Source organism: Megascapheus bottae, chromosome 1 (assembly GCF_031878675.1).
Source record: "Megascapheus bottae isolate mThoBot1 chromosome 1, mThoBot2.hap1, whole genome shotgun sequence".
In the NCBI taxonomy this organism is placed as follows: Eukaryota; Metazoa; Chordata; class Mammalia; order Rodentia; family Geomyidae; genus Megascapheus; species Megascapheus bottae.
This window is the reverse complement of record NC_143509.1, coordinates 93,129,476-93,151,326: the sequence shown is the minus strand read 5'-3', so window position 1 is coordinate 93,151,326 and position 21,851 is coordinate 93,129,476. Positions and strand designations below refer to the sequence as shown.

Below are 21,851 nucleotides of genomic sequence, written 5' to 3'. Positions count from 1 at the left end.
CAATGCAACTAATAAGAGTCATAGTTCTCTTTCATTGTTTCTCTGTCTGAATATATCTATGTGTACATGTGTATGTGTACATATAGAATGTATAATAAATATAAATGTGTCATATAACTGTGTTTGAATATATATAGTACTTTATATTTAATATATATAGCACCCTAATCTCAATGTAAAATGCGAGTTTTATTTATTTTCTTTTAATTCCCTCTAAGTAGTTGTGCCAAAGGTTTCTGTTCACTATGTCCATTTGTATGGACAGTGCCTCTGGAATCCTTTGGTGGTACCCAGGTTTTGAGGGAAGCCAAATAAAGGAATTGGTAAGATTTCAGTGGAAGCAAATGGGCTTTAAAAACCTGTTTCATAAATAGGGGTTCTATCAACTTCCTTTTTTTCCTTTTGTTTTGTCCATTGTGGGGCTTGAGTGCTGTCCCTGAACTTTTTTGCTCAAGGCTAGAGCTCTGTCACTTTGAGCAACAGCTCTACTTTTAGTTTTTTTGGTGGTTAATTAGAGGTAAGAATTTCATAGACTTTCCTGCCTTGGCTTGGCTTTGTTCTATGATCTCCATATCTCAGTTTCCTGAGTAGCTAGAATTGCAGTTATGAGCCATCTGTGCCAAATGACTTACATTGTCTGTTTTGCTTGTTTTTATTTTTGTTTTTATTTGTAATAATGGGATTTGGACTCAGGATATTGCATTCACTCAGCTTTGCTTACTAGGCTAGAGCTCTACTACTTGAACCACATCTCCAGCCTGATTTTTGGCTGGTTATTATGGAGAACAAGTGTAATATTTTTTTTTACCTAGGCTGGCTTTGGATCCTATCCTTCAATTTCAGCCTGTTCAGTACCTAGGATTATAGATAGAAGCCACCATTGCCCAGCCATTTTTTTTTTAACTAAGTAAAACTCTACCTTATACTTAGACTAGAAGTATTCTAATTTCAAGTTGCCCTAGGTTCTAGATAACTCTTCATTGTCATCACACAAATAAGGGATGGGTACAGGAGAAGGAAACAGGAGTACTGGAGCTCTTTGCCTGCTGGGAGTCAAGGATCAGGCAGGACAGAAGACATATAGGCAGAAACTAAAGAAAGAATTTGGGAGCTACACCTTCTTGTTTGGAAGCTCTAGATACATTTACTGAAAAAAAAAAATCACAAAAACACCATGACAGTATGTTTCTACAATTCAAAAAATACAAGTCAGAGTTTAAACTATGTTACACAGTAACAACAACAGAAAAACATTCTGGTCATCATTCTAGAGATAAAAAAGACTAGAAGATCCTATTTCTGTCTCTTCATTTCATGTGTCTGAGTCATCATGGCTGTTCCAGTGACTTCACAAATGCAATGAAATGCATGTCTTCCATGAACAAACGATTCCCTAGGAAACTTCACTTCTTTAACAGTGAAGATCTGATAGGCACTTGGGCTGGCCTATGCTCTGGTTCTCTTATGCTTTCTGAAGCTGACATAACAGGCATGCCTCATCACGGCCAGGTTTCTCTGTTGAGATAGGTTCTCAGTTTTTTAAATAAATACATTTTTATTTATTGTTTTTTACTTTGGCTTGTCTTAGTGCATAATCTGCTCCATTTTAATCTCTTATGTAGCTGGGATGACAGGTGTATCCACCATATCCAACTCTTGTTCTTTTTTTTGTTTTGTTTTTAAACTTTCTTGCTCAGTTGGTTTTAAACTGTGATCCCAGCTTTGGGAGTAGCTTGGATTAGAAGCATGACCGTGCCCAGCCTTAACATGCACTTAAATACCTTTAGTTACAGAAACTATATGTATGGTGTGGCTGTATAAATTCCTAATAGATTGGAGAAGCCTTGATTTCTTGAGTAAGAACTAAGACTGCTATATAAATAACCATTTTAATCAGCTTTACCTTCTTGACAAGCTATGAAGTTAAACCAATTTTAATCCTGGCATCGCCTTTGGCTTGCTGATGTGATTAAACACAGATTAAGGGATACTGTATATTGTTGTATATTCTGAAGAAATAACATTGAGTTTAAGGCTCTTTAAATATATTAGGAGACCGGCATTATGGTATATGCAGAAAAATTATAAGGAATGTAAGTATATTGGATAAGAGTAATAATCTTATTGGAAATAGAACAATCAAATGTTCCTTTTAGTTTCCTGTGGCTACCTTGGATATATAGAAACATTTAGGATAAGTGAAATGGTAGGTAAGATTGTGAGTTCAAGAATATGGTCAGTAATGTTTTGGGGGAGAAGTTTAATCTTGGTTTGTGCTAGTTAATTGGAAATAAAAATCTTACAGATTTTTCTGCCTAGTTCAGTTTAACATCATGATACTGAGATCTCAGCCGCCTCAATCTAAGATTATAGATAGGCACTGGTACCCAGCAGAAGTTAATTTTCTTAAAGAGTAACTGTTTCATATCTTAGATGTTGTCTAATTCATTGCACTGGGGCTTTGTTCTTGTAGATTTTGGTTTGTGTGAACTTCATTTTGCTAAAAGGGACATAATACAGATTTAATTATAATGCTGAGCTTGAACCAGAATTCAAGCTTATGCCATGTTTCCCCCCTTTTAAATAGTTTGAGTGAACCTCAAGTGTGTCTGAGGCATATTTTCTTACTATGGCCAAGCAAATTATCTTGAGTCACTTCATTCTTAACTGAGCCTGTTTACGTAACTGATCTCTTTACTAATGGCAGGGGTATTCAGCTTTCTACTCAGCAGCCAAAAAAGTCTATGTATCTTACTTCTTAAACTTGCAGTGTCTCTGAGCCTCTTAGTGCTCTACCACTTGAGCCACAGTACCAGTACCACTTCCAGCTTTTTCTGAGTGATTTGGTGGAGATAACAGTATCATGGATTTTCCTGCTTCCTGAGTAGCTAGGATTATAGCTGTGAGCCACCAGAGACGAGCTTGTTATCATTTTTTTAAATTTTGTTTACTATTGTTAGTTTATTTTTCATTAAAATTAATGATTAACATCCTAATATAGAGAGACGTTTGTGTATGTTGAGTGTTAATTTTTAATTTTATGATTTATTCTGAAGTTTTCTAGAGGTGACTTAATCATAATTATAGGTAACATTTTTTTTTATTTGTGAAAAATTTGTTGAGTCTTGCAAATGACATAAATTCAGTTGCTAACTTTAAGTCAGTTGTCAATTCCACTTAAGAGGATCTTATGATTGGAGATTATTCTCATTTTTTTTTTTGCCTGACTTGAACTCAGGGTCTGAGCACTGACCTTGGGCTTTCTCGAGGCTAGAGTTCTACCACTTGAGCTACAGAACCACTTCCATTTTTTTCTGTGTATGTGGTACTGAAGAATCAAACCTGGGTCTTCCTGCATGCTAGGCAAGCACTCTACCACTAGGCCAAACTCCTGGCCCCTGATTATTCTCACTTTTAGTTTGTTGCTCATTTTGGCTCTAAAGTATTGCTTACATTACATTAAATTATATCACATTAAATGCTTACATTCAGTGTCATAGACATTTCTTTGTTTCTTAACATATCTCTATTTCATAGGTGACATCTCAGATAAGATGTTAACAATTTTTGTTTTCTCTTAGCAAAAGGAGCCAACAAATTTGAAATGACAGGCTGAGTATATTACTCTAGCAACAGTTTTTTTTATTAAAGAATTTATTAACATTGATTTTTATATCATATTTCAAATGACATATTTAACAAACAAGTATTCAAGAAGGGAATCCATATACAATCACTGGCACTTAGATTTTAGAACATAATTAAAATTAGGCTGAGGGTTCATATGTCATAGATACATATTTATCTATGTAATAAAACATTATGTCCATAGAGTCATAAATTTTTATGTCTGTGTAGTTGTGTTTATATTTCCGATACCAAGTCCATAGCCTTGGGTACGCAAATATTGAGTCTTTGCTCTTGTACTGTTTGGATCTAATAGCCACTTATTAAAGATACCATATGCCTTCTGTTCCTTTGGTCTTGACTTGTCTTACTCAACATGATTTGCTCTAGATTCATCCACTTCCCTACAAATGCCATTATTTTATCTTGACATTGATTTTTACATTATATTTCAAATGACTTGTTTAACAAACAAGTATTCAAGGAGGGAATCTATATACAATCACTGGCATTAGCAACAGTTTTTTAAAGGAAAGAAAGCTTATAGAATCATTGTGAACTATAAAATGGTCATGTTTTACTAGTAAGCATTGGTATTCCACATGTAAATAATGAAGTATTTTATTTTATGAGTCTTTGTACTACTTTATTGTTAACATAAATTTATATTACCCTGAAACAGGTATACTAAAAGGGAAATAATAAAATTTATTCTTAGTAGTGAACTTCCATGTAAAAGATAATTTTGGCTGTTTTAGCGGATTTCCTTTTTTCTATTTTGTTCTTTTCTGTGGTTGTGCAAAGGAAGGGAGGGAGGGAAAGAAGAAAGGAGGAAGTAGGGAGGGAAGGTAGGAAACTACTAAAAATATGAATTGCTAAGTACAGGTAGAATTAGTTAGGGTGCTGAAGTTCACATACTTGTGCTGTCCAGACCTGATTAATTTAGAAACAGGAATGTGTGTATAGTCTTAGACAGTTATTTCTGAATATATATTTTAATGTTATTGGATGTCTTAATGAAATAATGAGTTCCCAAAATAGATTTTCTTGAAGATATTATTAGTTTTACAAAAGACAGAAACAAGTCGGTACTTAAACTTTAAAGATATTAGTTATTGGTATGTTCTTATCAAGTTCCACGTTTACATTTATGGGCAAACTTGTCTCCTTATCAAGAAAGGTCCTGCATGCAGAAGTCTCTCCTCTTTTTTTCTCTATTTTCCTGCTCTCCTTCTCCCCCACCTACCCCTTCCCAGCCCCACCCATGAGCTTGAATTTAAGGCCTAGATGATGTCCTTGAGCTTCTTTGTGCTCAAGGCTACTGCTTGAGTCACAGCACCACTTTCTGCTTTTTCTGAGTAGTTTACTGGAGATAAAATTCTCACAGAGTTCTTCTGGGGTGGCTTTGAACTACAATCCTCAGATCTCAGCCTTCTGAGTAGTTAGTCTTACAGGAATGAGCCACCAGTGCCTGGCTTATGCTCCTTTTTTCCCCCCTGTCTAACCTCTTCCATCCAGCTTTTCAACATATTTTACTCCCTCCTTTCTTTCCTCCCTCCTACTCTCCCTTCGTCCCTCTCTCCTTCCTTCTTTCCTTCCCACCTCCTTCCCTTCTCCTCCTCTTCTCCTTCCTCTTTTTCTTCTACTGTTTTCTTCCTCCTACCCTTCTCTTTTCCTTTTCTGTAGTTTTTTGTTGTTCTTTTGTTTTGTTTTTTTCTTGTGGTTCTAGGAATTAGATTCAGGGATTGAATACACAATATTCATGATCTGTCTAATACTGGGCTGCACCCCGAGTTTCTCTTGTCTTTAGAAAACCAACATCTTGATACTTCTAAAGAAACCCTTAGAAACTAAGGGATCTTCCAACAAGAAATTAAGGAAGCTTTCTTTCACAGAAGTTGTAAACTTTTAATTCAAGATGAGTCATAATGAGAGCCTACTACTAGCAATAGTATATTTTATTAGACGATGATCTCTGCTATGTTTGAAACCTGACCAGATGGTGCTCTATGAAAGTAACGATTGCATAACTTATAGCCTCTGCCTATCTAGTGGAAAATCTAGCTTTTGTGTAATTTTTCCCTTTTACATAGTGGCAATTAGCACAACATTGTTTCATTCTGGGTATTAAATCATCTTTAATTTAGCCCTTGCCTTTTTTTTTTGCCCTTGCCTTTTATTTGCTACTATATTAACTCCTTACCATTACAAGATGTGTACCATTATTTTGTAAAGGTCCTTTAAAGCCTTCTCTTTATAGAGAGCAATATCTAATTCAAGAGTTGGGCTAGCTGAGCACCAGTGGTTCATGCTTGTAATTCTAGCTAGTTAGGAGATTAAGTTCTAAAGATAGTGGCTCAAAGCCAGTACAAGCAGGAAAGTCTGAGATATTCTTACCTCCAGTTAAACACCAAAAAGTATGGATCAGTGGTAGACCCTCATCTTTGACGGGAACACCTAATGGACAGCACCTTAGCCCTGAATTCCAGCCCCAGGACCAGCACAAAAAGAGAAAAGGGAGGGGCGGGGTGAGCCAGGCTTATTTCTCTTTCACTTACATGAAAGTGGATGACTTGGATACTTGGATATAATCTGTATTTTCTCCTGTAAAATCTTAAAGAAAAAGTATGCTTTGTATTGTGGACCAAAAGTACTAATCTATACCTCTAGTCAGGTGTGTGCTTTTATTGAGATCATAATGTACATCTTCTAGCATTACTTTTCTATTTACACATTGCCTTCACTTAGTGTTACTTTATTAAATTTTACAAATGTGATTTTGGAACCAGCAGTGGGGTTTATGTATTGTATCGGTCACTAGCCATCTCACAATTACTTATGTCACAAAATATGACTTTATTTTTCTTTTAAGCAGCAGAAAGCACCTTGGTTCAGTTTACCTGTATAGTTTCAAAGGACCTTGTAAAATTGTTGATTTTTACTTACATTCCTATTTGGAATGCTCAAGATTTGCTTTGGAAATATTCTAGTCATTTGAAAAGACATCTGCATCCTAGTCATCTGTTTTTCTTGCTCTGTGTTCTGCATGTCACATGATTATGTTGTCTGCTTTATTTTAACCATCAGTTCTACAAGCTCTTGCTAACAGCACTCACCTCTTCTCTTAGAGACTCCTTTTGTTTTACTCAAAGTGATCTAGTTAAGTTTTACTTGATTATTGATTTCAAGTCTCTTAGAAGATGTTGAAATTCGATTTCAAATACATTAAATATATGGAAGGGGGCCTATGGCCAAACAAACAGGAAAATTTACCTTTAGAAAAGCTAAACTGGCTTGAAGGATTAATATTGTACTAACATCCATCTCACAGGGCCTCTTTCCTGTATATGTCGGATAAAAGAACTCTTCCTCTTTCCTAGGAAAGAGTCTAATCTGTAATTCTCTTTGAATTCCATGAGGTATGTATTTATACTTGGAATAAACTTTTACATGCTACTAGGCATACATTTCCTAATGATAAATCTGATAACAGTGGTAGAAGTTTGCAATTAAAAGAATTAAATTCTTACATAAGAGATGTTCATAGAAATAGATTTAATACTGTGGCTAAACAGTTTGTCTGAAAGATTCCTAACCTTGTTTAGAATTAATGATTTACTGATACTAAGCTTTTAATAGTGGGATTCAAGAACTATGTATCAGATGTTAGCGCCCACAGTGCCATTAACTGCATTTGACTTAAAATATCCTAGGTGGTTTAAACATGCACCCCGAACTTGGTGAGTCAGCTCTGCCACACTGAGCTTGCAGCCTTGTCGTTGGGAGGGACAACACTTGGGCTGTGGTGTCCTTACTAGTTTGTCTCTTTCAGAGACATCTTGGCAGGCAGACATCTTGCTGGTAAATCTGGAAAGACTGTGTGTTTCAAGTGGCATAAAACATTCCTTAAACCAGTGTGTCATGTATCTGGTTATATAGTCAGCAGTTTCTTTGAGACAGAAAGTCCTCTGTAAGGATTTTTGAATAAACAGCAGACATCTTTGTAGGAATAGCGCTCAGGAAATGGCAAGTAATCTATTCAGTAGTTCAGTCTCCTCATCACACCTGTCTCAGGAAGTTTCTTACATCTATATTCTTGTTTTGCCTGCTACACACAAGTTGAGTCAGTGTATGGATAGCTTTTAAAAAGGTTGTATTCATTTTAAAGATATTGTTGAACTTTAATTATTAGAGTATTAATCGTCAAGGTTGGCTGTTATATCCACTTTAGAGATAACAAAATTCTTTACTTTTAGGAGACTGCCAGCCTCGATAAAAGTTGATAAATTCTAGATCCATATAGACCAAAGGTGACCTTTCTTTCTTGATTCCAAAGATGATATTGGCCCCTTCAGGTATGGATTCTTTCATCCAGTTCCCAGAGGAAATCTGAACTATTTGTAGAGGATATAAACAGCAGTTGATTACACCTGGTTTGTGGATACATGTTAGAAAAGCTTCTGGAGACTATTTTTGTAGTTATACATTTTTCATTAAGATTTTTGATTTGTGTAACCAGTTAACTATCTTCGTTATTCTATTGGGAGTTAATAACATTATCCAGAAGGATTTAGTAGTTTAGGCTTGTCTTTTTAAAATTATTTATTTATTTATTTATTTAGCCAGTTCTGGGCCTTGAACTCAGGGCCTGAGCATGGTCCTTGGGCTTTCTCAAGGCTAGAGCTCTACTACTTGAGCCACAACACCATTTCTGGCGTTTTCTATATATACATGGTACTGAGGAATTGAACCCAGGTCTTCGTGCACTCTAGGCAAGCACTCTACCATTAGGCCAAACTCCCAGGCCCAGGCTTGTCTTTTTTATTATGAAATGATTGGCTAGATACTGACTGAATTCCATGGTCTTGTAACTAGGAAAGATCCACCAGGATGAGTGGCTTATCCTGTTCTCTTGTAGACTGTGCTCAGACGCAGTTAACAGCCCATTATATGATATGTATGATTTAATGTAGATTGGGTAATTAACCTTCAAAATTTCTTTTTTAAATTATTTCTTATTAGCTCACATTAGTTATATGGGTTTAGGAGGTTTTATTTATTATATCATCACATATATATTATGATCTATCTTTCTCCTTCCATCACAGTCCCAAAGCTTCTTAATTGATTTCTGTTATACATTAATCTTCAGGGAATTAAGACAATAAAAGTTTTGATTATTGTATGCAGTGTAATTTTGAATCCCTTATAAGTTGAGAAGATTAGCCTGCTTCATGCTAGTATCTTTTGATCTACCTTTAAAAAATTAACAGCCTTTAAAAAATTAACAGAAGTTTTTGTACCTTCAGAAATAAAACTATGTTTTGTAGGATATGCATTTATAGTGTCAGTTTTGATCTGTATTATCCTAGAAAGATAGAGGTGAACAAGGCTTTTCTCCTAAGAAAAAAACCTTAAGTCAGAACTTTCAACCTAGGCCACTATTTTGAGCCCAAATAATTCTCTGTTGGTGAGGTAAGTTGGCCTATGAGTTGCAGGATTTTCGTAGCTTTCCTTTCCTTCTAACTCTGGTGACAATGAACTTTCCTAAGAACCTTGAATGTTCACTTAAGAGGAATTCAAAAAGCAAGTTAGTTTAGAATCCACGTTGGTTAAGACACCTTTTCCAGGAACAACAGCCGAAATTATTGTTAGGGTAAAGGAAGGCTTGTCTGAAGATTAACCATTTTTGTAAAAGTGCATCTTATATTTGAGACTTTTATTTCCATTAGATCAAGATTGATTAGCATTAGGTGGTTTTACAAAACACTGTATATAAAACTTGTAATAAAATTGAAAACATGCAATTTTTTTTGATAGCTTCCAAGGTCTTACCTAGAATTCCATACAACCAAAAATGAGTATACAGGAAGAAACCAGCATCCACATGGTATCTCTTCTTTTTTTTTTTTTTAAATTGTGATCACAGCTGTGTACTTCCCTTGGTTTATTTGAATGCATATATATATATATATATATATATATATTTAATGTGCTTATGCCACCACTCCTGGGTTCAGTTTCTTGGTAGAACTTAGATCTTTTTGTTTGTTTGTTTGTTTATTTATTTTATCAGTCATGGGGCTTGAACTATGGGCCTGGGCACAATCCCTGAGTTCTTCAGCTCAAGGGACTGTCCTACCCCTGGGCCTGCGTGTTGTCCTTGAGCTTTTCAGTTCAAGGCTACCACCCTATCCCTTGAGCCACAGCCCTACTTCCTGTTTTCTAGTGATTAATTGGAGATAAGAGTCTCGTATTCTTTAGTGCCAGGCTGGCTTTGAACTTGGATCCTCAAATCTCAGCCTCCTGAGTAGCTAGGATTACAGGCATTAATTAGCCATAGCGCCCGACTAGAACTTAGATCTTTTCTAACCAACACTGTTGCACTGCCTCTCTTACCTACAGGCAGGCTAGTACGATGACATTTCTCTAGTCCAGTGCTTACTCTGCTGCCAGAAACTCCCTGGAGATCAGGAGTACATTAGTAAGTCAAGATGAAAATCTAGCTGATAGTGAGAGTCTGGATAATTCTTTCTCCCACATTACATGGCAGTTCTCCTGTTAACATATGTAAGTTTTGAAATTAAAATAATTTTTCCTCTGTCAAGGCAATCAAATGAATATGAATTGCTCTGCCAGACCAGAACTGAGGTGACAGTGGTAGAGGTGGATGTTTGCTAACAAATAAGGCAAATGATGACTTGGGAAAGCACTCTCCTTCCAAGTGCAAATTTTTTTTTTATCATAATATACTCTTACACCCATGCTCTATAGCTGTGAAAACACCATAGACTTGCTCTCCATATAAACTTCCAGTCCTTTGTATATGCTTCTTTATCCAAGAGGCATGAACAAACAGAATCTTCTCTCCTTTCTTTTCTGCTCTTGCTCTGCTTCTTGCGCTCACACTCATGCTGTAGACTTGGTTGTATGTATCATCTGGGCCCCAGGACCTTCTTTAGCACAATAGGTTTAAAGTCAGAAGGAATAATAATGAATGTAGTAATAATCACGAATATGTAACGGTGATTCCAGTTGGAATCTGAGTTATCTTTATATCAACATGGTTATAATAGAATGTTCTATATTTGTAAGAAAAAGAAGCCTATGCGTTGTCCTAATATAGCAATGGGACACTTCTCTTGTCTTTGTGTGCATTATGGAGTCATTTCTTGTTATTTCAGGCATGCCAGTTTATTTACCTGCTTCCTCTGAGATTTGATTTCTTTCCCACTGCCTCTCCCCACACTCACCTATGCACACATCTTCTTATCCCACCCATGATCTGCTTTCCTATAAAACCTGTCCTCATCTTCCTCCTCCAGGTCAGCTGCTTCCTTCTCTTGAGCACTCTTCATGCATCATTGCCACACCCCTGCCTTATTACTGCAGCTCCTCTATTAGTGAGTTAAGCCCCATTTGTGCCTGCACAAATGGATAGTATGTCAAGAATGTTTGGATCACACCACCATCTGCATCTGTGAGGAAGCCTGGGAAATGTTTATTTGAATCTAAGGTATGCAGCCAGAACTATCTTGAAACTTAACCTAGGACTGGAACTTTGTCTCTGAAACTTTGTCTGTTTGAAGTGGGAAAGACAAGTGTTCGATAACCATCCGCATATGCCATTTGGCTTCTCTGTCAACAATTAGTTTTCTGTCTTATCCTCGCAATATTTTCAGGTGTATCTTTGTTCACTGGCCTTTCACTTTAAGTATTAGGTTACATGTTGGAATCTCTGGCAATCTGCTGCTGAAGGCTTTTAGCTACAGGATTTTTTTTTTTTTTTTAATAGCTGATTGGGTGCTTTTTTCAAGAAGTTTGGCTGCCCACAGTGTTTGTGTAATTCTTGGAGACTGCTTAGGTAGTTTGATTATTTTAAAAAATTATTTTATTATCAGGGTAATATATAGAGGGGTTATAGTTACATTTGTCAGGTAGTGGATGCATTACTTCTTACACATTGTCGTGTTTTGGGTTTTTTTTAACGAGACCTGAAACTGAAACATGATTGCAGTTGTCTGGAATGTGATATCAGGGAATGAAGGGAAATTGATACTGAAGCTTACTGAGCTCAGGTGACTTAAAAACACTTTATCTTTCAGCCTTTATTTTAAGAATGTTCTAGAAGAATTTAGGTAAAAGACAGGCTAAACTGTGGAAACCTCTGCCAAAGATGGAAATGTGCATGAGGTTATTTCCCACCCTTCCTCCCTCCCTCCTTTCCTCCCTCCCTCCCTTCCTTCTAACTTTGTGTCTTTTTCTTTTCTACATTAGGAAAATTTTATTTTGCCGTAAAAACAAACCAACAACAGCAAAAACGAGTAGCACACAGCAAAAGATCCTCATATGTGTTTTAAGTGGGAATTTATTTTGTATTATTCCACGCCTTTGTTAACAGTCACATTTTTTTACATTCTAATTTCTTACTCTTACTATTTTTTCATGCTAGACATTCTTTTGTTATTTGCATTACTATTTTTGTTGCAGACAGGCAGATGGATGATAGGTAGAGAGCAAGGATGATGTCCTAGATGTTGAATTTTTTTATTTTGTATCTTACAAAATAAGCAAAACATGATAGTCTTTGCTCTTGTAGGTGTTATCTTAGGACCTATAAAACATGAATTTTACTGACAGAAACACTGATTGCATCTTATAGGAATAGCAACCCTCCTGCCTACAGTGTCACTTTCAAATTGTCTTTGTGCTGTTAATTTTATTATTATTTAATTCATATTACTCATTTTTAATTTTTTTTGTCATTCCTGAGGCTTGAACTCAGGACCTGAGCACTGTCCTTGGGCATTCCTAAAACTAGAGTTCTAGCACTTGGTCCACAGCATGACTTCCAGATTCTTCTACGTATGTGGTGCTGAGGAATTGCTAGGCAAGCACTCTACCACTACGTCAGATTCCTGGCCCATATAATATATATATATTTTTTTACATAAGGAAGAAATAGTCATCTTTCCTTTGTAGATATATTTCTCAATTTTAGTATATAGTTCTTGATAGTCTTTATCTGATAGGAATGGCAATTTGAAAATTCTTGTGAGGCAGAGAATTTTAGAAAAATTTGGCTTCTTTGTCTTGGTATGAATTACTGAGGAAACATGATATACCTATGCTTATCAAGCAAATAGCTGAAACTTGAACTGTTAGTATTCCTTGGGGTTACGAACTTAGAGGAGAAGAAATAATTCTTTCCTTACAAGAAAGGAGACCCGAGAGTACAGTTTGAACAATGGACAAGCATGCTGTGTGGAAGTTATCCTGTATTTTTTCATATGGATGCAGTAGTCTCTGAATTTCAATTATGTTTGCAAAGCAGTTTTCTTATCCACCAAAACCGGGCAGGAAAGACCGAGAAGTAAATATTATGAAACTCTGAAAGGAAATAACCCAAAGTTAGGGAATGTAAATATCTGTTCTGTTTACCAAAAATAAAATACTTCATCCTGAAATAATAAGTATGCTAAAAATAGGAAGGCAAAATTCTAAGACCAGAAATTACATCTTTGATACCCTTCACTTGAAGATAGGGTTTTTATGTCAGTAAATATATTTCTTTGTAATCATTCTTGTCCCAACTAATAGCTAGATTTTTATGTCATGTAATAACTTCTTTGTAATCACTGTTGTCCCAACTAATTCCATCTGACCTCTTACTATATTTACATAAATGTGCCTGGGTGCTTTGCTTTGAATGCAGAAAAAAGGAAAACAGAAGGAGAATAGTAAATATCTGAATTATGTATCTGAACTTGCTTAAATTCTTTGTATTTCTCTCTTCCTCCCCTCTCACATGATCCTTTTTAATATGACTTGTTTGGAGAACCTTACAAAGAAATCTTTTAGTCAAATGTGTTAATTGCCATTCTTTCACTTAGAATTTTCCCCATTCTGAAAACGATGTGTTATTGACCTAGCCCTGTTAGTAGCTTTTTAATGAAACCACAAGATCATGGGTTGCTGCTAACACAGTCAAATAACTGTATTTTGAGCTCCTCTGCCTCATGCTAGTAGAAAAGTAATGGAAATGACTTCCTAGGGAGGTTAGCAGGCCTCATAGCCTTATGTTTCTTTTGTTGTTGTTGCGGGGCTTGAACTCAGGGCCCGGACACTGTCCTTGGACACTTTTTTTTTTTTTTTGCTCAAGTCTAGTGTTCTGCACCTTGAGGCACAGCACCATTTCTGGCCTTTTCTAAGTATGTGGTACTGAGGAATGGAACCTAAGGCTTCATGCATGCTAGCAAGTACTCTACCACTAGGCTACATTCCATATACAACCGTCCTAAAATATAAAGCATCATGTTTCTTAACATTCCTTTACAGAATTATTTGCTTAGAGGGGTCATTGTAGGCTGAAGGACCCTATGATAACTTACCTGGAAAATGAGTAATTTTTTTTTATAAGGGTCTTCAATCTAATTAGTACATTTATACCTTTTCTGTTCTGGAAACTCTTAACAGTATTCAACAGTGTAGATGTGATCCAGGTCTGGTGTATCTGTTGATTCCTTAGTTCGAGCTGGAAATTAAGAATCTCACTCGCTCTCTTTCCTCATTTATACCCTAACTGCCTTTCTAGCCATGCAATTTTACAATGGCTTGAAATTTTTGGAAAATGATAGAAATAGAACTGAGATAAATTTCTGGACTCACCAAGAAAGAGAAATGTGCTGATTTTCTTCCTTGCCCAAGTAATATGGATATGTGAATCTGGACCTATTGTATATATTTTAATTAAATGATAATTCTACTGTCTCTTCTGGAAACTTGTTTTCCCACCAAAGCATTTCAAAGATTGTTCTTTTCTCTATCTACTAATCTCTTGGAACTCTGATTCATCCATACCCATTACAAATAGGTCAACATTTCAGTGATTAAACAGGGGAAAAAGAAATAAAGGGGAAAATACTGATTAAGTAACTTGAATTTGTATTTTTTGTACATTAAACATATTAAGAATAAATCATAAGTTCTAGAAAATTCATTGAAGTGCTATAAACTGCTATTGATAAGGTTAAAAATCCATTTTAATGCTATCATTAGGTAATGATGGACATGAAAGATGATGACAGGTGAATCTGCCAGGTGATTTGAGCTAATAGAAGTACCAAAACACCATCTTCAATTTCCCAGTAAGGGGAATGACCACAGGAGCAATCAGAATAATTCAGCCTACAAATTATATGGGAACAAATCTATTATAAAGAAATAATTGTCCAGAGCTCAGTATCATTTTGCTTATATGGTTAAGTTTGTAATGAAGCTATAGGACCTTGGAATTTCTTTGGCACTAACTTTTGTTACAGCCTGAGATCTGGCATGACTACAGTATGATTATCAATCAGTTGGTCTACTTAACAAAGAATTCCAAAACCCCACTTCTCACTCCACCCTTTTCTCTGCACACGTGTCTACCTGCCAGAAAATCTAGGCCAGAGCAAGTGTAGCAAAATCCCTCACTGATTTTGTTATGTGGATTTCAACACATACCAAATGGTGATGCTAATGATATGAAATTTCACTGTCTCTGAGGTAAATAGATAAGGAATCAATGCTTCCCTTGATTTTCCTTCATATGTTGGCTTCTACTCCCCCCCCCATGACTTGTCCTGTTTCCTTTTGATAAGATTTCTTTTGATAAGAAAAGATTTCAGGATCCCAGTTCCTAGCCAGTCTGTGTCAGTCCTGAAAATCAGAGAGACTCTTTATTTATAGTTAACTACCAGAAAAACAGAAGTAGATGAGATTTCTTTTGATAAGATTTTCTTTGCCTCTGAGGTCTCAGGGTTTGTCAGATTTTTTTAATCACAGAGGCAAAAATACCTGAGGGGATCAACTGAAAAGGGAGTAGAGTTTTGTTTCAGAGGTTCCTTCCATGGTAGCTTTACCCTCTTGCTGTGGCCTGTGGTGATTATGCCATGGTGGAACGGCCTTGACTATCAGTGCCTTTTCACATTACAGTGACCTGGAAGTAAAGAAAGACAGGAAAGAGCCTGGCATTTCAATATGCCCTTTGAAGGCATACCACTAACAACATAACTATGTAATAGTAACTGTTTAGTTGTGTAGTTTTATCAGAAAATGGGAACATATCATTGTGGATGTAACTGGACACAATAACGAACATCATAGACGACTCTCTATTGGTTAAAATGTGTGAATGTAATTTTTTTTTCATCTTTCATTCTTAATACCATGTCTTTCCTAACCTGAACTACTTCAAAGAATTATATGAAACAGATATTGCTCTGTTTTTTTAAATTACTTGAAAAATAAATTTGACACAGTTCTGCCTTTTGAAGTAATATTGAGCCATGGTTCTATCAATTTAGTACCTTTGTTATTCCCAACAAATAGTTGCCAGTAGTAGTTTTTCTTGCTACATGAGAAGTGATACCTCATCCCAAAATGCAGTGGCTTAAAGCAGTAATCATTTATTATAGTCCATAGGCCCATGGGCCATATAATCTTGGCTAGATTTTATATTACATAATAAAATTTTAGAAATTTGAGGCTCTAATTTTAGAAATTTGAGTCTATAATTTTGAGAATAGTTATATATGCATATATATACATATATATATATATATATTGTGTGCTGAGTACTAATCTGTTTTTGTTGTCAGAGCTAGTTGAATTCATATTGGCAGATGAATCACTATGAAACTTTATCTTATTTTTTGGTTCATGGGGCTTAAACTCAGGGCCTGAGCACTGCCCCTGAGCTTTTGTTCATGGCTAGTGCTCCACTTCTGGTTTTCTGATGGTTAGCTGGAGAGTTTCATGGACTTTCCTGCCCAGACTTGCTTCAGACTAGGGTCCTGAAATCTTAGCCTCCTGAATAGATAAGATTATTAACATAGCTGACCATCAAGCTTCTTGATAGTGAAGCCAAGCCATCCAAACCAGTATCTCTTAAGAGACAAATTTTAATGCCTCCAATTTGTTAGTAATTTGGACTTTACTGTTTTTTTCCAGCAAATTGAAAATTACTGTGAGCACAGCATTGGGATTATTAGGTAGCAATATGATAGGAATATAGGCAGTTAAATACATAAGTATCCACTCACTGTTAAAAAATTATACAGACTAAGATAGGGGTTAGTGAACACATATTGACAGTTGGAATACTGAGGCATCTACTAGTTTGATTGGCTGTATTGAATTTAAAGAAAATTTGTAGAAAGTATGTATTTGCATTTAGGAGCAATTTCTTAAAGAGTAAGCTATTAAAAGTTCCTTTGTTAATGAATGTATAGTGATTTCAAAGTAAGGCATACAGAAAAAGATTAAACGTCCCCTTTTATTTCCTTAAAAATAAAAGTTTTTAAAGGAAACAAAACCTGCAAAATGATAGTGTCAGAGGGGAAATTGTCTAAAAAATGGTAATCAAGATTAAAAAATAAGACATTTCTATAGTAATATTATGAAAAAGGTAAAAGACAAATGTGTACTTTGGAGTTACAACTTTGGTTAGATCACTTGTGAACTTCTAACCTTGGAGCAGCAAGAAAACCTACTCAGGAGCTGTGGGCTGGAGAGCAGGTTCAGAGTCAGCCTGGGCACTAAAGTCCATGAGATTCTTATCTCCAGTTAATCACTAGAAAATGGGAAGTAGGGCTGTGGCTTCAAGAGTAGGACCGAGCCTTGAGCTGAAGAGGTCAGAGACAGTGCCCAGGCTCAGAGTTCAAGCCCCATGACAAGCTCCCAGCCCAAGACAGTCTTAACTGTATAGTTAAAATATAGACTGTCTTCGGCTGGGAGTTTAGCCTAGTGGTAGAGTGCTTGCCTAGCATGCATGAAGACCGGGTTCGATTCCTTGGTATCATATAGATAGAAAAAAGCCAGAAATAGTGCTGTGGGTCAAGTGGTAGAGTTCTAGCCTTGAGAAAACCCAAGGACAGTGCCCAGGCCCAAGACTGGCCAAAAAAAAAAAAAATAGATAGATAGATAGATAGACAGACAGTCTAGTAAATACCAAGACATTTATTGGATTACAAACTATGTTTGAAACTAATACTTTGGTTACTGTGCAGAAATGTCTCTTTTTCTAAATTTCAATTAAATGTCCATATGTGAGTTTGAGCAGTGAGTGCCAGTCTCTTTTGAGCCTGTAATGCAAGCCTTTTAAATGTTGGTTATTAATTTCGTAGATGTTGAATAACAAAAGCGACTGTTAATGGAGCTGTTGATTTCCTGCTGGATATCAGCAGCAGCCAGGCTTTAGCAGTCTTGTTATGAGCTTGGGTCAACTTGTGAACTTCTATCCTTGGAGCAGCAAGAAAAGCTTGATATCAACAGAGACCATGAATAGCATAGAGGAGTGATTAAGTTGTCATGTAAAACGATGTCAACAATGCATACCCCAAAGAATGTCAAGTTTCTAGGAGGGAAAATTACTTGGATTAGTTCTCTGAAAAATTTTTTTTTCGTTTTCCACTCACTTTGTTACAAATCATCTTTAGAGTAAAAGTCAAGCTCTTCAATAATTGTGCTGTAAATAATGGTCTGAGTAGATGTGGTGGCTCTTTATGTGGGTGAATAGAAGCTGTGGACTACTTCAACAATTACATTTCATTTTTCTGTATGGTTGACTAGCTTCTCTTTCTCACCACAATGACATATTTAAATGCACAAGGGCGAAGCCCTGGAAAATTGCAATTTTCCATTTTAATTTGAGAGTCAGCCTGCTTATGTCAACAGAGCTCTTGACAAAGTTGGTCAGTTCCCTTCTCTACCTATGCAATCTGGCCTTGAATCTTTTTCCAAGTATTTTTCTTCCTTAGCACTGGCATGAATGTTTTTCACAGATCCTTCTGTGTCTGCAGTTGTAATTTTCATTTCACTTTCTTAGTGATAAAATGAGTGATTGCAGCTGTTCTTTGTGAAAATCTCTCTCTCTCTCCCTCTCTCTCTCTCTCTCTCTCTCTGTCTCACACACACACATACACACATTTTTTTTTAGTTTTTATATTTATTTTATTTATTTTGCAGTTACTGAAGTTTGAACTCAATACTGTGTGTGTACAACTTGCTTGCTAGGTTGTCATATACCAGCTGAGGAATTCCTTTAGCCCAAGGAAAATGGAATGGAATTGTTCTTGTCTGTACATAATTCCCTAGGTAAGATAGTGGTTTTTCTCCTTCAGGTAATGGAATCTGAGGATTGCATTTTGTTTTACCACATTTCAACTATTATATAACTTTTCTTTAAAAGAGAGTGAGAGAGTGAGAAAAAAGTAGAACAAACTCTCTAGGTCCTTTAAAAAATTAATCTCGAGAATCCAATTTCTTTTTCCTCTTAATGTCTTTTTTCCATATATTTTTATTGTAATTAATAGAAAGGTTACATTATATTCACCAGATAGAAGGTGCATTACTTCGCAAACATTGATACCCTTTCTCATGAATTGGTCCCCATTTCCTTCCCCCCACCCCAACCCCTCATCTTATTTTCTCCTCTTCCTTATATATTTCAAATAACCAAATAAGCATATATACAGTATTCAGATAACAAGATGAAATACTCATACCTATTTTGTGGACATTAAAAAAACCTTTTCATTACAGGAAGTCTTTTGCTTTGTAGAATAAATAACACACTCATGAAAATAATTTACTGTCAAATTTCCTAGATTATGATTAGAGTGAACACTTTTTCACATTGGAAAATGGAAAAATTTCAATATTATTACATCACATTTAAATAAAAACAATGTGGAATGTGAATTTTTGTGTTGTGCAGTTGAATTACATTCAAGTTAGGGGAAAATCATATTCCTGTGAGAGAAACATAGGTAGAGTAGAAATAGAACTTGTTTACTGTGCTTTCACAGAGATTATTGTAAGATTACTGCTCAAGAAAAAAACTACCAACTACTTCACCAGAGGAGGGCTGTGATGCAGAGTAGTAGAAGTCTACTTGGGCCCATAAACCAGATGGTTTTCATTTAAAAACCTTAAAATCACATAAACCCACAGAAGCAAGTAAGCTATAGATCTGTGCCCCTCTCCTTGCCAAGCAGGACTCTGAGCCAGGGAGACAGAGGGCTCCTTGTTCCTTCTGTAGTCTTTGGGATTGTGGGGGAGAATGCTGCCAAGACTGCTCTATAAGGAATTTTGATCTTCTTGATGATAATAAAGAGAGATTTTTTTGGAGAAAAAAGAACACTCAAGTTGAAAGGCAGGAGGAAAACATGTTTAAGTAACTGGATTTTCACTGAATTGTAAATCACAGCCGTGGTTAGATAGGTTTCCCAGTTCACGGCTGCAGTTTGATCCATATCTATACACTTGTTTTTATTATGTTTATATATGTACATATATATATTCCATTTTTCTCCAATTTCTAATTTATTTGCTGCTTGGAAAGCCCTTTTCATTTCAATAGTCTACCTCCTTAAGGTTTTTTTTTTTTTCTGGTAGGAAGGAATTTTTTTCAAAATATTTGCAGTCTGTTTAAGTGGAACATTCTGTAAGGCAGCTTCTTGTTGTGGAACCTGTGAATGAACGCTGTTTGGTAGCCAATTATTTTATCCATTGTCACCCCAAATTGCTTTCTCATGAGAACCTATTGCCAGTTTTATGATGTCCTTGGAAAGCCACACAAGTTCCCTGAATTATATTTTATGTGTACTCTTCCACAAATGCCTAATACACAAACAACGGTTTATATACATCAGGGTTTATATGCACCACTTAAAAATACCAGAGGTTCTAGGTGTCTTAGATTTCTGTACAGTAATGGTAAGTTAGCCTAGTTGGGTAGTTATTGAGGTAGTTAGTTCTCAGTCTGAGGGCTTTAGCTGGCCACTCTGTGAGGTGTGAATAATATGCCAAGAGGTAGAGAGACAAGCAAGGAAGTAAAGATTTATTTACTTTTCATGGGAGCCAAAGGGGCCTGATACAATAAGCAATGAATATAAATTGTGTGTGTGTGTGTGTGTGTGTGTGTGTGTGTATCAAGAGACCAATATATTTCTAAAAGAGTAATTATTTTTAGGATGACTACAAGAATGTATATTTTTACTGACTTCAGATGTTCTAGGACCCAAAGATTTCACTGTTCCAGATATCCATCATAAACTGGTGCTAAGTAGAGGTCTTGTACATGAGTCACCAAGCCATTTGTTTGAAGCTTCCTGCAGGAAAAGAGATATGAATATTAGGCTCTCAGAAGGACAGTCCAGTATTTTTACCTCCTTTGCGTGTGGCCGCTTTCCTTTTGTAGGTGCTTTCTTTTTGACTGGGTGCCTGGGAAGTGGAAATGGGCCAACAATATGCCTTTGTGAGTGAGAGTGCTATTTGGCATTAAATTACTGACCTTATTTATAGTAATAGGTTTCACGATAGGTTTTTAACACAATAACCAATTTTCTTATTCTGTCAGAAACATACTTGGTTTTAGCAGCAAAAAAAATTGCTACATCAGAAACTTAAATCTTGAACAATCTGGATGGTTGATAATCTTACATTAGGGCAAGAACTTTACTTCATGTACTGCTTTTTCCTCCAAACTGATTTTAAAAAATTTTGTTATTATGAAATTGATTTACAGAGGTCTGGTTATAGTTCCATAAGTGAAAGAGTACAGTTCTTTTTGGACAATGCCATCCTTTCCCTTGTGTTCTCCTTACTTTTTCCCCTCCTGTCTCTAACTACAAGTTGTCTAGTTCATTTCACAATAGTGTCTGGTGAGTGTCACTGCTGCACTTGTTGATGTTTTGCCCCTCCATTTCAGTGCTCCCTTTCCCCTCTCAAAGACAAACAAGACAAAAGGAAAACAAAAAACAAAGCATCAAAGGATAAATCTCTTCTTTCCATTTCCTGAGGTTCATTTCGATAAATATTGTTTTGTATGATCAGATGAAACATTATTGTGAGAGAGCTATAGAATTGTGTAGGTGGCAGCCTATGGAGGGACAGTGACCTGGTGGAGCTGACATCCCTTTTTTCTGGGAAAATTGAAATAATGGCATGGAGAAAGCAAAGTCCTTGATGATGCTGGAACAGACCAGTGCAGGGGACAGGCACTCCCTCCCCTTGGAATGAGGCGGACACTGTCATAACTTCAACTAGCCTGGTATTTAATGGTCAATAAAAGCTCTGCTGAATTCTTAATGAGAGGTTGGCTCCTTGTAGTATGGTCACAAAGATGGGACACAGCTACCTTTAGCTTACCTGAAGAGCTGAGAGAGTGACAAATCAGA

At 36.1% G+C, this 21,851-nt stretch overlaps 1 protein-coding gene across 7 annotated transcripts in view; it reads left to right on the top strand.

Moving 5' to 3' along the window:
• App (amyloid beta precursor protein) overlaps positions 1–21,851 on the top strand; it is a 199,155-nt gene that overhangs the window by 24,819 nt on the left and 152,485 nt on the right. The gene's annotated exons all lie outside the window — the stretch shown is intronic.